Below are 12,842 nucleotides of genomic sequence, written 5' to 3' on the forward strand. Positions count from 1 at the left end.
ATAAGAGTCATAATCATGCTGATGGACCAGCAGAAAAATATGCAAGAGCTAAGGGAGGAAGTCTGGAGGGATATAACAGAAATGAAACAATCGGTAGAAGATCTTGAGTCTTGAGTGCAGACTGGACAAGGTGCCAGACAATGTTAATGGAATAGAAATCAGTGAACAGGAATATAGCAAAGCAGAGGCAGAGAGAGATAAAAGGATCTCTAAGAATTAAAGAATATTAAGAGAACTGTGTGACCAATCCAAACAGAAAAATATTAGCACTCTAGGGGAATCAGAGGAAGAAGAGACAGAAAACGGGAAACTGTCCTCGAAGAAATAATTGATGAAAACTTCCCCAAGCCTGGAAAGGAAATAGTCTCTCAGACCATAGAAGCCCACAGATCTCCCAAAACAAGGGACCAAAGGAGGACAGCACCAAGACATAAAATAACTAAAATGGCAAAGTTCAAAGACAAAGACAGAGTATTAAAGGGAGCCAGAGAGAGAAAAAGACCACCTACAAAGGAAAACCCATCAGTCTTTCATCAGTCTTCTCAACAGAAACTTCATAGGCCAGAGAGAATGGCATGATATACTTGATAAAAAGAAACAGAAGGGCCTTGAACCAAGAATACTATATCCAGCACGATTATCATTTAAATATGAAGGAGCGATTAAACAATTTCCAGACAAGCAAACGTTGAGGGAATTTGCCACCCACAAACCACCTCAACAGGTTATTTTAAAGGGACTGCTCTAGATGGAAATACTCCTAAGGCTAAAAGATGTTGCGAGAGAAAATAAAATCACAGCAAAGAAAGCAGACCACCCAAATACTAACTAAAGACAAAAAACAAAATCAACTATCCACAACTATCCACAAAAAGAAAATAGTACAGAATAAAACACCTAACATATAAAGAATGGAGGAAGAAGAGTAACAAGGGAGAAAAATAAAGAATCACCAGACTGTGTTTATAATTGCTTGATAAGAGAGTTGAGTTAGACAGATAGTAAAGAAGCTACCCTTGAACGTTTGGTAACCACGAATCCAAAGCGTGCAATGGCTATCAGTACATATCTATCGATAATCACTCTAAATGTAAATGGACTGAATGCACCAATAAAAAGACACAGAATAATATAATGGATAAAAAAGCAACACCCATCTATATGCTGATTACAAAAGACTCACCTCAAACCCAAAGATATACACTGACTGTAAGTGAAGGGATGGAAAAAGATATTTCATGCAAACAGTATGGAGAAAAAGAAGGTGTTGCAGTACTTGTATCAGACAAAATAGACTTCAAAACAAAGAAAGTAACAACAGATGAAGAAGAACATTACATAATTATAAAGGGGGCAGTCCAATAAGAGGATATAACCATTATAAATATCTATACACAAATACAGGAGCACCAACATACCCGAAACATATACTAACAAAATTAAAAGAGGAAATAAAATGCAATGCATTCATTTCAGGAACCTTCAACACACCACTCACTCCAAAGGACAGATCCACCAGAGAGAAAATAAGTAAGGACACAGAGGCACTGAAGAACACACTAGAACAGATGGACCTAACAGACATCTACAGAACTGTACACCCACAAGCAGCAGGATACACATTCTTCTCAAGTGCACATGGAACATTTTCCAGAGGGACCACATACTAGGCCACAAAAAGAACCCCAGTAAATTAAAAAAGATTGAAATTCTACCAACTGCTTACTCAGGTAACAAAGGTATAAAACTAGAAATAAATTGTACAAAGAAAACAGAAAGGCTCACAAACACATGGAAGCTTAACAACATTCTCCTAATCAATGACCAAATTAAAACAGAGATTAAGCAATATACGGAGACAAATGACTACAACAGCACAAAGCCACAACTTCTGTGGGATGCAGCGAATGCAGTTCTAAGAGGAAAGTATATAGCAATCCAGGCCTGTTTAAAGAGGGAAGAACAATCCAAATGAATAGTCTAAAGTCACAATCATTGAAACTGGAAAAAGAAGAACAAATGAGGCCCAAAGTCAGTAGAAGTAGGGTCATAATAAAGATCAGAGAAGAAATAAATAAAACTGAGAAGAATAAAACAATAGAAAAAAATCAATGAAACCAAGAGCTGATTCTTTCAGAAAACAAACAAAATAGATAAAACCCTAGCCAGACTTATCAAAAGAAAAAGAGAATCTACACACATCAACAGAATCAGAAATGAGAAAGGAAAAATCATGACAGACCCCACAGAAATACAAAGAATTATTAGAGAATACTATGAAAATCCATATGCTACCAAGCTGGATAACCTAGAAGAAACAGTCAACTTTCTAGAAAAATACAACCTTCCAAGACTGACCAAGGAAGAAACAGACAATTACCAGCAATGAAATTTAATAAATAAAAAGTACCCAAGAACAAAACTCCTGGGCCAAATGGATCTACCACTGAATTTTATCAGACATATAGAGAAGACATAATATCAATTCTCCTTAAAGTTTTCTAAAAAATAGAAGAGGAGGGAATACTTCAAAACTCATCTATGAAGCCAGCATCACACTAATACCAAAAGAAGACAAATAACCCACAAAAAAAGAAAATTACAAACCAATATCCCTGATGAACATAGAAGCAAACAAAACTTAACAAAATATTAGGAAACCAAATCCAAAAATATATCAAGAGGATCATACACCATGATCAAGTGGGATTCATCTCAGGGATGGAAGGATGGTACAACATTCAAAAATCCATCAACATCACCCACCACATCAACAAAAAGAAGGACATAAACCACATGATCATCTCCATAGATGCTGAAAAAGCATTCGACAAAATTCAACATCCATTCATGATAAAAACTCTCAGCAAAATGGGTATAGAGGGCAAGTACCTCAACATAATAAAGGCCATATATGATAAACCCACAGCTAACATTATACTGAATAGTGAGAAGCTGAAAGCTTTTCCTCTGAGATGGGGAACAAGAGAGGGATGCCCACTCTCCCCACTGTTACTCAACATAGTACTGGAGGTCCTAGCCATAGCAATCACACAAAACTAAGAAATAAAAGGCAACCAGATTGGTAAGGAAGAAGTCAAACTATCACTATTTGCAGATGACATGGTATTGTACATAACAAACCCTACAGACTTCACTCAGAAAATACTAGGACTAATATCTGAATTCAGCAAAGTTGCAGGATACAAAATCAATACACAGAAATCTGTTGCTTGCCTATACACTAACGATGAGCTATCAGAAAAAGAAATCAGGAAAACAATTCCATTCACAATTGCATCAAGAATAATAAAATACTTAGGAATAAACCTAACCAAGGAAGTGAAAGACCTATACCCTGAAAACTACAAGACACTCTTAAGAGAAATTAAAGAGGACACTAACAAATGGAAACTCATCCCATGCTCTTGGCTAGGAAGAATTAATATTGTCAAAATGGCCATCCTGCCTAATGCAATCTACAGATTCAATGCAAACCCTATCAAAATACCAATAGCATTCTTCAACAAACTGGAACAGATAGTTCTACAATTCACATGGAACCACAAAAGACCCTGAATAGCCAAAGCAATCCTGAGAAGGAAGAACAAAACAGGGGGGATCTCACTTCCCAACTTCATGCTCTACTACAAAGCCACAGTGATCAAGACAATTTGGTACTGGCAGAAGAACAGACCCACACACCAGTGGAACAGACTAAAGAGTCCAGATATTAACCCAAACATATACGGTCAATTAATATGTGATAAAGGAGCCATGGATATACAATGGGGAAATGACAGCCTCTTCAACAGCTGGTGTTGGCAAAACTGGACAGCCACATGTAAAAGAATGAAACTGATCCTTGTCTAACCCCATACACAAAAGTAAAGTCAAAATGGATCAAAGACCTGAATGTAAGTCATGAAACCATTAAACTCTTAGAAAAAAACATAGGCAAAAGTCTCTTAGACATAAACACGAGTGATTTATTCATGAACATCTCTCTCCAGGCAAGGGAAACAAAGCAAACATGAACAAGTGGGACTATATCAAGCTGAAAAGCTTCTGTACAGCAAAGGACATCATCAGTAGAACAAAGAGACATCGTACAGTATGGGAGAATATATTCATAAATGACATCTGATAAATGGTTGACATCCAAAATATAAAAAGACCTCAACAAACAAAAAGCCATTAATCCCATTAAAAAATGGGTAGAGGAACTGAACAGACACTTCTGCAAAGAAGAAATTCACATGGCCAACAGGCACATGAAAAGATGCTCCACATCTCTAATCATCAGAGAAATACTAATTAAAACCACAATGAGATATCACCTCACATCAGTTAGGATGGCCACCATCCGAAAGACAAACAACAACAAATGTTAGCGAGGATGTAGAGAAAAGGGAACCCTCCTACACTGCTAGTGGGAATGTAAGTTAGCTCAACCATTGTGGAAAGCAGTAGAGAGGTTTCTCAAAAAACTCGAAATAGAAATACCATTTGACCCAGGAATTCCACTCCTATGAGTTTTTCATAAGTATACAGCAGCCCAGTTTGAAAAAGACAAATGCACCCCTATGTTTATCACAGCACTATTTACAATAGCCAAGAAATAGAAGCATCCTAAGTGTCCACCAGTAGATGAATAGATAAAGAAGATGTGGTACATATACACAATGGAATATTATTCAGTCATAAGAAGAAAACAAACCCTACCATTTGCAACAACATGGATGGAGCTACAGGGTATTATGCTTAGTGAAATAAGCCAGGTGGAAAAAGACAAGTATCAAATGATTTCACTCATCTGTGGAGTACAAGAAGAAAGAAAAAAACTGAAGGAAGAAAACAGCAACAGACTCACAGAACCCAAGAATGGACTAACAGTTGCCAAAGGGAAAGGGCCTAGGGAAGATGAGTGGGAAGGTAGGGATAAGGGGGAAAAAGGGGCATTACTGTTAGGAGACAAAGTTGGAAGGGGCACGGGGAGGGTTGTACAACACAGAGAAGACAAAGAGTGATTCTATAGCATCTTACTATGCTGATGGACAGTGACTACAACAGGGTATGTGCTGGGGACTTGATGATGGGGGAAATCCAATAACCATAATGTTGTTCATGTAATTGTATATTAATGATAAAAGAAAGGAGCAAAAGCCAAAAAAAAATTATCCTTGGCAACTTAATAAACTGTTCTCCTGTTCAAAAAAAAAGAAATGGCATCCATATCAGTAAGGAAGAAGTCAAACTGTCACTCTATGCAGATTACATGATATTGTACATAGAAAACCTTAAGGAATCCACCCCCAAACTAGCATAACTAAATTCAGTAATGTTTCAGGATACAAAATCAATACACAGAAATCTGTTGCATTCCTATACACTAATGATGAACTAGCAGAAAGGGAAATCAGGAAACCAACTCCAGTCACAATTGCATCAAAAAGAACAAAATACTTAGGAATAATCCTAACCAAGCAGGTGAAATACCTATACCCTTAAAACTACAGGACACTCATGAGAGAAATTAAAGCAGACACCAATAAATGGAAATTCATCCCATGCTCCTGGATAGGAACAATTAATATTGTCAAAATGGCCATCCTGCCTAAAGAAATCTACAGATTCAATGCAATACCTATCAAAATATCAATAACATTCTTCAACAAACTAGAACAAATAGTTCTAAAATTCATATGGAACCACAAAATACCCCAAATAACCAAAGCAATCCTGAGAAAGAAGAAGAAAGCTGGGGGAATTACGATCACCAATTTCAAGCTCTACTACAAAGCCACAGTAATCAAGACAATTTGGTACTGGCACAACAATGGACCCATAGATCAATGAACAGAATCGAGAGCCCAGATATAAACCCAAGCATATATGGTCAGTTAGTATATGATAAAGGAGCCATAGACATACAATGGGGAAATGACAGCCTGTTCAAAAACTGGTGTTGGCAAAACTGGACAGCTACATGCAAGAGAATTAAAATGGATTACTAACTCCATATGCAAAAGTAAACATGAAATGGATCAAAGACCTGAATGTAAGTCATAAAACCATCAAACTCTTATAAGGCAACATAGGCAAAAATCTCTTGAATATAAGCATGAGCAACTTTTTCCAGAATACATCTTCTCGGGCAAGGGAAACAAAAGCAAAATTGATCAAATGGGCTATATCAAACTAAAAAGCTTCTGAAGAGCAAAGGACACCATCAGTAGAACAAGAAGACATCCTACAGTATGGGAGAATATATTCCTTAAATGAAATAACTGACAAGGGGTTAACATCCAAAATATATAAAGAACTCACACACCCAAACACCTAAAAAGCAAATAGCCCTATTAAAAGTTGGGTGGAGGATATGGAGAGACAGTTCTCCAAAAAAGAAATCCAGATGGCCAACAGGGCCATAAAAAGATGCTCCACATCACTAATTATCAGGCAAATGCAAATTAAAACCACAAGATATCACCTCACACCAGTTAGGATGGCCAGCATAAAAAAGACTAAGAACAAATGCTGGTGAGGATGTGGGAAAAGGGGAACCCTCCTACACTGCTGGTGGGAATGTAAATTAGTACAACCATTGTAGAAAGTAACATGGAGGTTCTTCAAAAAACTACAAATAGAAATACCATTTGACCCAGGAAATCCACCCCTAGGAATTTACCCTAAGAAAACAGCATCACAGATTCAAAAAGACATACACATCCCTATGTTTACTGCAACACTATTTACAATACCCAATATATGGAAGCAACCTAAGTGTCCATCAGTAGGTGAATGGATAAAGAGGAGGTGGTACATATACACAATGGAATACTATTCAGCCATAAGAAATAAATCCTATCATTTGCAACAACATGGGTGGAGCTGGAGGGTATTATGCCCAGTGATATAAGCCAGGCAGAGAAAGACAAGTACCATATGATTTCACTCATCTGTGCAAAACTGAAGGAACAAAACAGCATCACACTCACAGTCTCCAAAAAGGGAAGCATGGTTACTGAATGGGATGGGTTGGGGAAGGTGGGTGGGGAGGGAGGGAGAAGTAGATTGAATAACATTATGATTAGCAGACATGGTGTGTGTGTAGGGCCACAGGGAAGACAGTGTAGCATGATGTAAGTAGTGACTCTATGGCATCTTAGTATCTTACCACACTGATGGACAATGACTGCCATGGGGTGTCCGGGGGACTTAACACGGTGACTGTAGTAACCACAATGTTTTCCATGTGAAACATGAGTATCAGACTTTAATAAAAAAAAAATCTGTCAAATTTACTGACACTAGTAACAGTTTCCATGAAGGTCAAAATGGTAAAAGATGAAGGTATTACAGGTGATTTCCTGTATCATGTGAAAAGGCAAAATAGTGTCAAGTACATGTGGAAGGTAAAATATTAGGAAGAAATTGAAATTTGAGCTGTTAGCATACAGGAAGAGGTTATGCACTATTGCTTGAATATGCTGGCCCAATGTACTGTAGTAAACAAGGATGATCAAGTAGAATACTGACATACTGAAAGGAACATCCTAATATTTATAACGAATACTTACAATGTGTCAGGCTTTGTGATAAATACTTTATATATAGTATGTTACTTAATTATTCCAATAATCATGTCGTTAGGCAGGAAAAATAGATACTAGCAGGATGGAAAGAGAATAAGGCCAGGAAAGTTCACTAAAAAAAGACCCCGTTAATGACCTCAGTTAAAGCTCAAAAAGCCAGGCGTAACTTGGCCTGGAATGTTTGAATATTCCGCAGATAAAAAGAAAGGTACCTCAGCATAGCCCATGTGCTTATTGTGTTAATCATGCAGGCCCAGCTTATTTTTTTAACTTTACCTATATGCTGTTTTTTTCTCCTTCAGTGCTAATGAAGTAATTTGCAACCTGGGCAACTAATTCAGCATGCAGAGCCAGCCATAAACATAGTAAAAGGCAGGAAGGATTCCATCTTAAAATAAGATTGCATTTTAAAACCCAGGAAGAAGTTAAGATTCTTAATTTACTCTTTAGCAAACGGACAATAGCTCAACCCACCTTGGGGGCTGGACAGACAGTTTTGTTTGATACGCTCCCAGACCAAGATGCTGGTATCTCAGGGAGAAATCATAGTAGTAAATTCCTTGTTTTTTAAAAATATTCAGGGACCACTGAACAAGTCTGTACCCCCAGCCTCTGGTCACATTCCTGAAAATGCTTAAAAGGGGAAACCCCAACCTTTTAGTGTGCTCCTCTGAGGTCACCTGCACTTTCTAAGTGCATAACTTTTTCACCAATCTTTCAGTGCACCTCCCCTCTGAGGTCGCCTGTACTGTGTGTAGCCTTAAAACTTTCTCCAGCCTTTCACAGCCCCTCTTCTCCCTGTCACCTGCACATTTTCTGTTTAAGTAATTTTAAATAAAACTTTTACTCTGCTTCACTAGTGTGTCTCTGCTCTTCAATTCTTTGTTGCGGTGGGGACAAGAACTGAGGAAAAGACACAACGCTCCCCCAACAATGTGAACTAGGAATTCTTAGTATCTTGCCTGAGGGACCTGAGCCAGGACACAAACCTAACTCTGACCTAAAAGCCTGTTTTTAACTGTATCATACTTCTTTGTACCAAGCCACAGTGTTTATACCAAATATTTGGCATCTAATTACAAAGACAGGGAAAAGTAACTGAAGCATAGTTAAGGATTCTATATGAAGAGACTATAATAATTTCAGCTTTCTAGTTCACAAACATGAAAATCACCTAAATCTATAAACTTAGGAACGGTGATGAACAGTGGCAACACAACAAGAGTTATCAAATTCTTTAACCAGTCAATAACAAATTAGAATTGAGGACTGGGCTATAAAACAATCACTATTTTATTAAAGAAAAATACTAGACTGGATAGATTTGGGGGATCTATCCAGAATGTTATTTCAATGGGTATCATAATGCAGGCTTCAGTTTGGTATGTAATTCTATAGCACGTATATCTCCTTTCTAGGTTCTACACTGACAGGTCCATATTTAGCTTTTGTGCTAGAATGGCTCTTTTTACATCTGTGATTTTTAATAGAAATTCACTGGTTTATGGAAAATGCAGTCCTTTAGGAAGAAAAAATCATTTATTTGGAGGTTACGTGTGAATGGATTTTCAACTAGTAATATCTACCACCCACCTCATTTAATTCTACTGACTGCATTGTTTTGATACCCACTCAAAAACTCAAGCTTATCTATCTAATTTATGGCAAGTGTATTTTAAAAGTTGCTTCAATGGAAACAAGTTACAGTATCTAACAAAGCTATAAAGAGGTGAGGTCTTTTTCTTTGAATATCAGCATCTCAGGTAAAAAGCAGCAGTATGATTTAAGTAGAGAAAAGCATGGACTTTAAAAGTAACCAGAAAGTTCTTGACAGAAAATTCAAATAGTAGGTCTGTCTCTTAGTGTAAGATGGGGTAAAGTTAATCTTTTTGCATTTAGTTGCTTGCTCTGATCTCTTCTGAGTAAAAAGCCCCTACTATTAAACTTCTTCCTTGATGGAAAACCAGTGTGCAGGTCTGACTCCAGATCACTTAAATCAGATCTTTGCAGGTGGACCTGGTGATTAAGGTTTGTGGTTTTTAAATAGTTCCTCTGGGATTTGAATATACCACCAGGGTTAAGTTATGACTTAAAAGGATTCACTTGCCTATCGAGTAAGATCAACTTGAACCAAAGTTCTTGGTGTGATGAACACTAGCTGTAGGTCAAGTGTCTAGAAATAACCATTGCATATCCCTACCTAGCGTGTCCTTACTTGCAAGGATTAAAAGTGGAGATGCTAGGCTGCAGAAAGAGCCTTCCAGATAGGTGGTGTGTTCCCAGTCCCTTCATACTATTTGAAAGACGACAACCTTTGTGGTAACTTAATTCCACTGGACATGCTACCTGGGTGGTTGGTTGCTAGAGACATAAAGGATGTTCCTCCAGTCATCTGTTTCCTATGAAGCCAGTCGCAATCATTCCTCTGACAAATTACTGGGGGAAAAAACCCAAAAATTAGATGAGAAATTCATTCAACATAAAATACAATGGCTCTGGTATTTCAAGGAAATTCCTTAAGATGAGCAGGCAGGGACAAGGGGAAGATGAGTGGGAATACTATAAATCAACAGATAAAGGGAAAAATTTTGTGAGCCTTTGCAGGTGACCTGAAAGTTAATATACTTTATTGTGATTTTCTACACTCTGTAGAGCAATATTAATATTCACAGCAAATTTAACAAGGATTTGAATGCCAACTATGTAGTGTCCTAGTCACTATACCCTTACAGTAAAATGTACCCACTGTTGAGTCCTTGAGATTTCACCTATCACATTAGAAATGGATTTACCTGAGTCTGAACCAAAGTATTAATCATTTAACTTCATACTGTAATTTTATCTCTCTCAAAAAGCATACTAGCAGGTGAAATGAAAAATGCTATGTGAAATGGAATGCTTGAAGTAACAAGTAGGCTCTTAAAATAAAACTGTTATAAAGTTACAAGTGAAGCTTACTCTTAGATCCTTTTCAATGAACACCTGAGCAAATAATGCAAAAGTACAATGCTAGCAGACTACATGTTTCTGAATACTTGTTATTAATGCATGGTACATCTTTTTATCAAGCTAACGAAGGGAAGAACTAGTATTTAGTACACTGTAGTTGACAACTTAAAGAAGAAAGGATGTGGGAGACAGGTTAATCACCTACTTCTTTAAATGGCTCCCTTTTCATTTTACAGGTACCAACTAGCAGTATGACTACTTGAAGGCAAGTAAGTAGTTCAAAAGAAAGACAAGAGGTTGGTAGCTAATTTAGTTTCTATTAATGTAGAAACACCAGAGTTTTGTATAAACATTTTAGAAAACCCAGTTGTGATGAGGCCAGTCACCAGAAAATGGACCTGATAAAACTTGCTCATCAAAGTAAACAAGTGACAAGTTTATTTTTATAAAACCCAATGTTAGGAAATTAAGACAGATTGGAAAGATACCCATAGAATGCTAAACAGAAGAGGCTTTCTGTTTGTTAAACAATGCACAGTAACTAAGCTATAGAAGGCAAATGTAATTAGCTGAAAGCAAGTCATGGGATCCACAACATACTCCAAAAATCTCTTTACTCTTGTTTCTAAACGAGAAGATAATTTGTACTTACTGAAACCAAGTTGAAGATTTACTAACAGCAAAAATCTTGTAATACAGGTAGGAAAATTTCCATTATATATTTATCACCATCAGTTTTTTTTTCAGTTAGCAAGAATTGTACCACTGGTATGAAATAGTAGTCCCTTAAAATACACAAAAAGGCCTTATATTTTTGAAATGTTAAGAACTATATTGCAGTCTTGTTAGATTGCCAAGTATCAACTTCATTTTTGCTGTAAGTGGCCTCGAAGGTCTATATTCTGTTTTTGGCACACAGAACTCCAGAAAAAGCACTGAAGATTAAGTTCCCAAGCTTGTCTATAGTTGACAATTTAGTAAAATTTCAAATTTAAAAAGTACCAATTTTTTCTTCCTATAATCCCAAAATGGCATTGCTTCAAAGGCAACTGGATAAACCAAGAGGCTGGAAACCTTTAGACCCTCTTTCCAACAACATACTGCTCCCTTTCCTTCTGTGCATTTTTATGACATACCAGCAGTGTTCAATAGGCTGTATAACCTACGGTATGTATTATCTTCTGCAAAACATATTGTATGTTACCTATACAACATCCATCTTGTGGGTCACATATTAGAAAGATGAAAGTGCAGTTCAATAAAGAATACCTTTTCCAAAAACATTTTATTGCTAAAAGTTGTAAGATTTCAAACCATTAAAATTGAAACAAAACTTAAGGTTTCAGCTCCTTATGGTGCAACATAGCCATTTCATGGGACTTTGTTTTTAATTTAGGTTTGGTAGTGGATTGGGCAAAGTTCAGACAATAGGAGAATATTATCAAGAAACCTTGCCTGTAAAGAGGTGGAGCATAAACTAGAACAGGAAGACTACCTTCTATCTGAAAGGTCAGTCTTTCTCTGAATTCTTAATTTCTAAATTTAAGGCTGATAAATACTAAGACAAGCAACATGTATCTAAGAAAAACTAACAGTTCACTTTTTACCTTTTTTTCCAAACATGCTACATATGGCAACTGAAATACTCCTAGAAATTGTGCAGGAGAGAAACTTCCCTGAATTTATCACCACCTACCTGAATGTAGACCACACTTCCCTGGCCTCTTTTACAATCACAGCTCTAACAGCAACACACCATGGAGTACAAGCAACACTGTGAAAAACAAGGGCCTGATAAGACCCCAGAAAAACTATTCACTATGTTGGGACTACTATTAGTCATACTATTATAGGTCACGCTTTGTTCTTATGCATAATAAATACAGAAAAATGTTGAAAATGACTCAACTATCTAATTAAAGCTGAGTATACTAACCTCAGATTTTAATTTTTAAATGAGAAATGACAAGAGTAGTAAATATAAAGAAAAACAAAAATAACTTTACTTTCCTATGTTAATACAGGTCAAGGGACCCTTTCTTCAAAAGGGTTGATAACACCAGTTCTTAGCAATAAACATAAGGCACTTGTTAAGAGTACAACAGCACTGCATTTTTTTTCCCACTTGTTTTTCTAACCCTGTTTTTCCCCCACAGCATCATTTGGAATTAAAAGAGTGAATGAGGCAAATGTGAGATGATCCATCCAGTTGATACTATTCAGAGCACGAAAGTACAGTACAATGTCTTAAGGGTGATGTCTGGACATAAAATGAACCCTGTCAAGGTCCTCTGA

At 36.8% G+C, this 12,842-nt stretch overlaps 1 long non-coding RNA gene across 1 annotated transcript in view; it reads left to right on the forward strand.

Annotated features, from left to right (window-relative positions):
• The window catches only part of LOC140849550 (uncharacterized), a 42,418-nt gene extending 29,581 nt beyond the window's left edge, over positions 1-12,837 (forward strand). The window contains exons 2-4 of the long non-coding RNA XR_012131564.1: positions 10,784-10,816; positions 11,944-12,056; positions 12,704-12,837. This is a non-coding gene — a long non-coding RNA (uncharacterized lncRNA). The remainder of the gene's footprint in view (positions 1-10,783; positions 10,817-11,943; positions 12,057-12,703) is intronic.
• Positions 12,838-12,842: the final 5 nt, after the last annotated feature.

Source organism: Manis javanica, chromosome 5, assembly GCF_040802235.1.
Source record: "Manis javanica isolate MJ-LG chromosome 5, MJ_LKY, whole genome shotgun sequence".
Classification (NCBI taxonomy): Eukaryota; Metazoa; Chordata; class Mammalia; order Pholidota; family Manidae; genus Manis; species Manis javanica.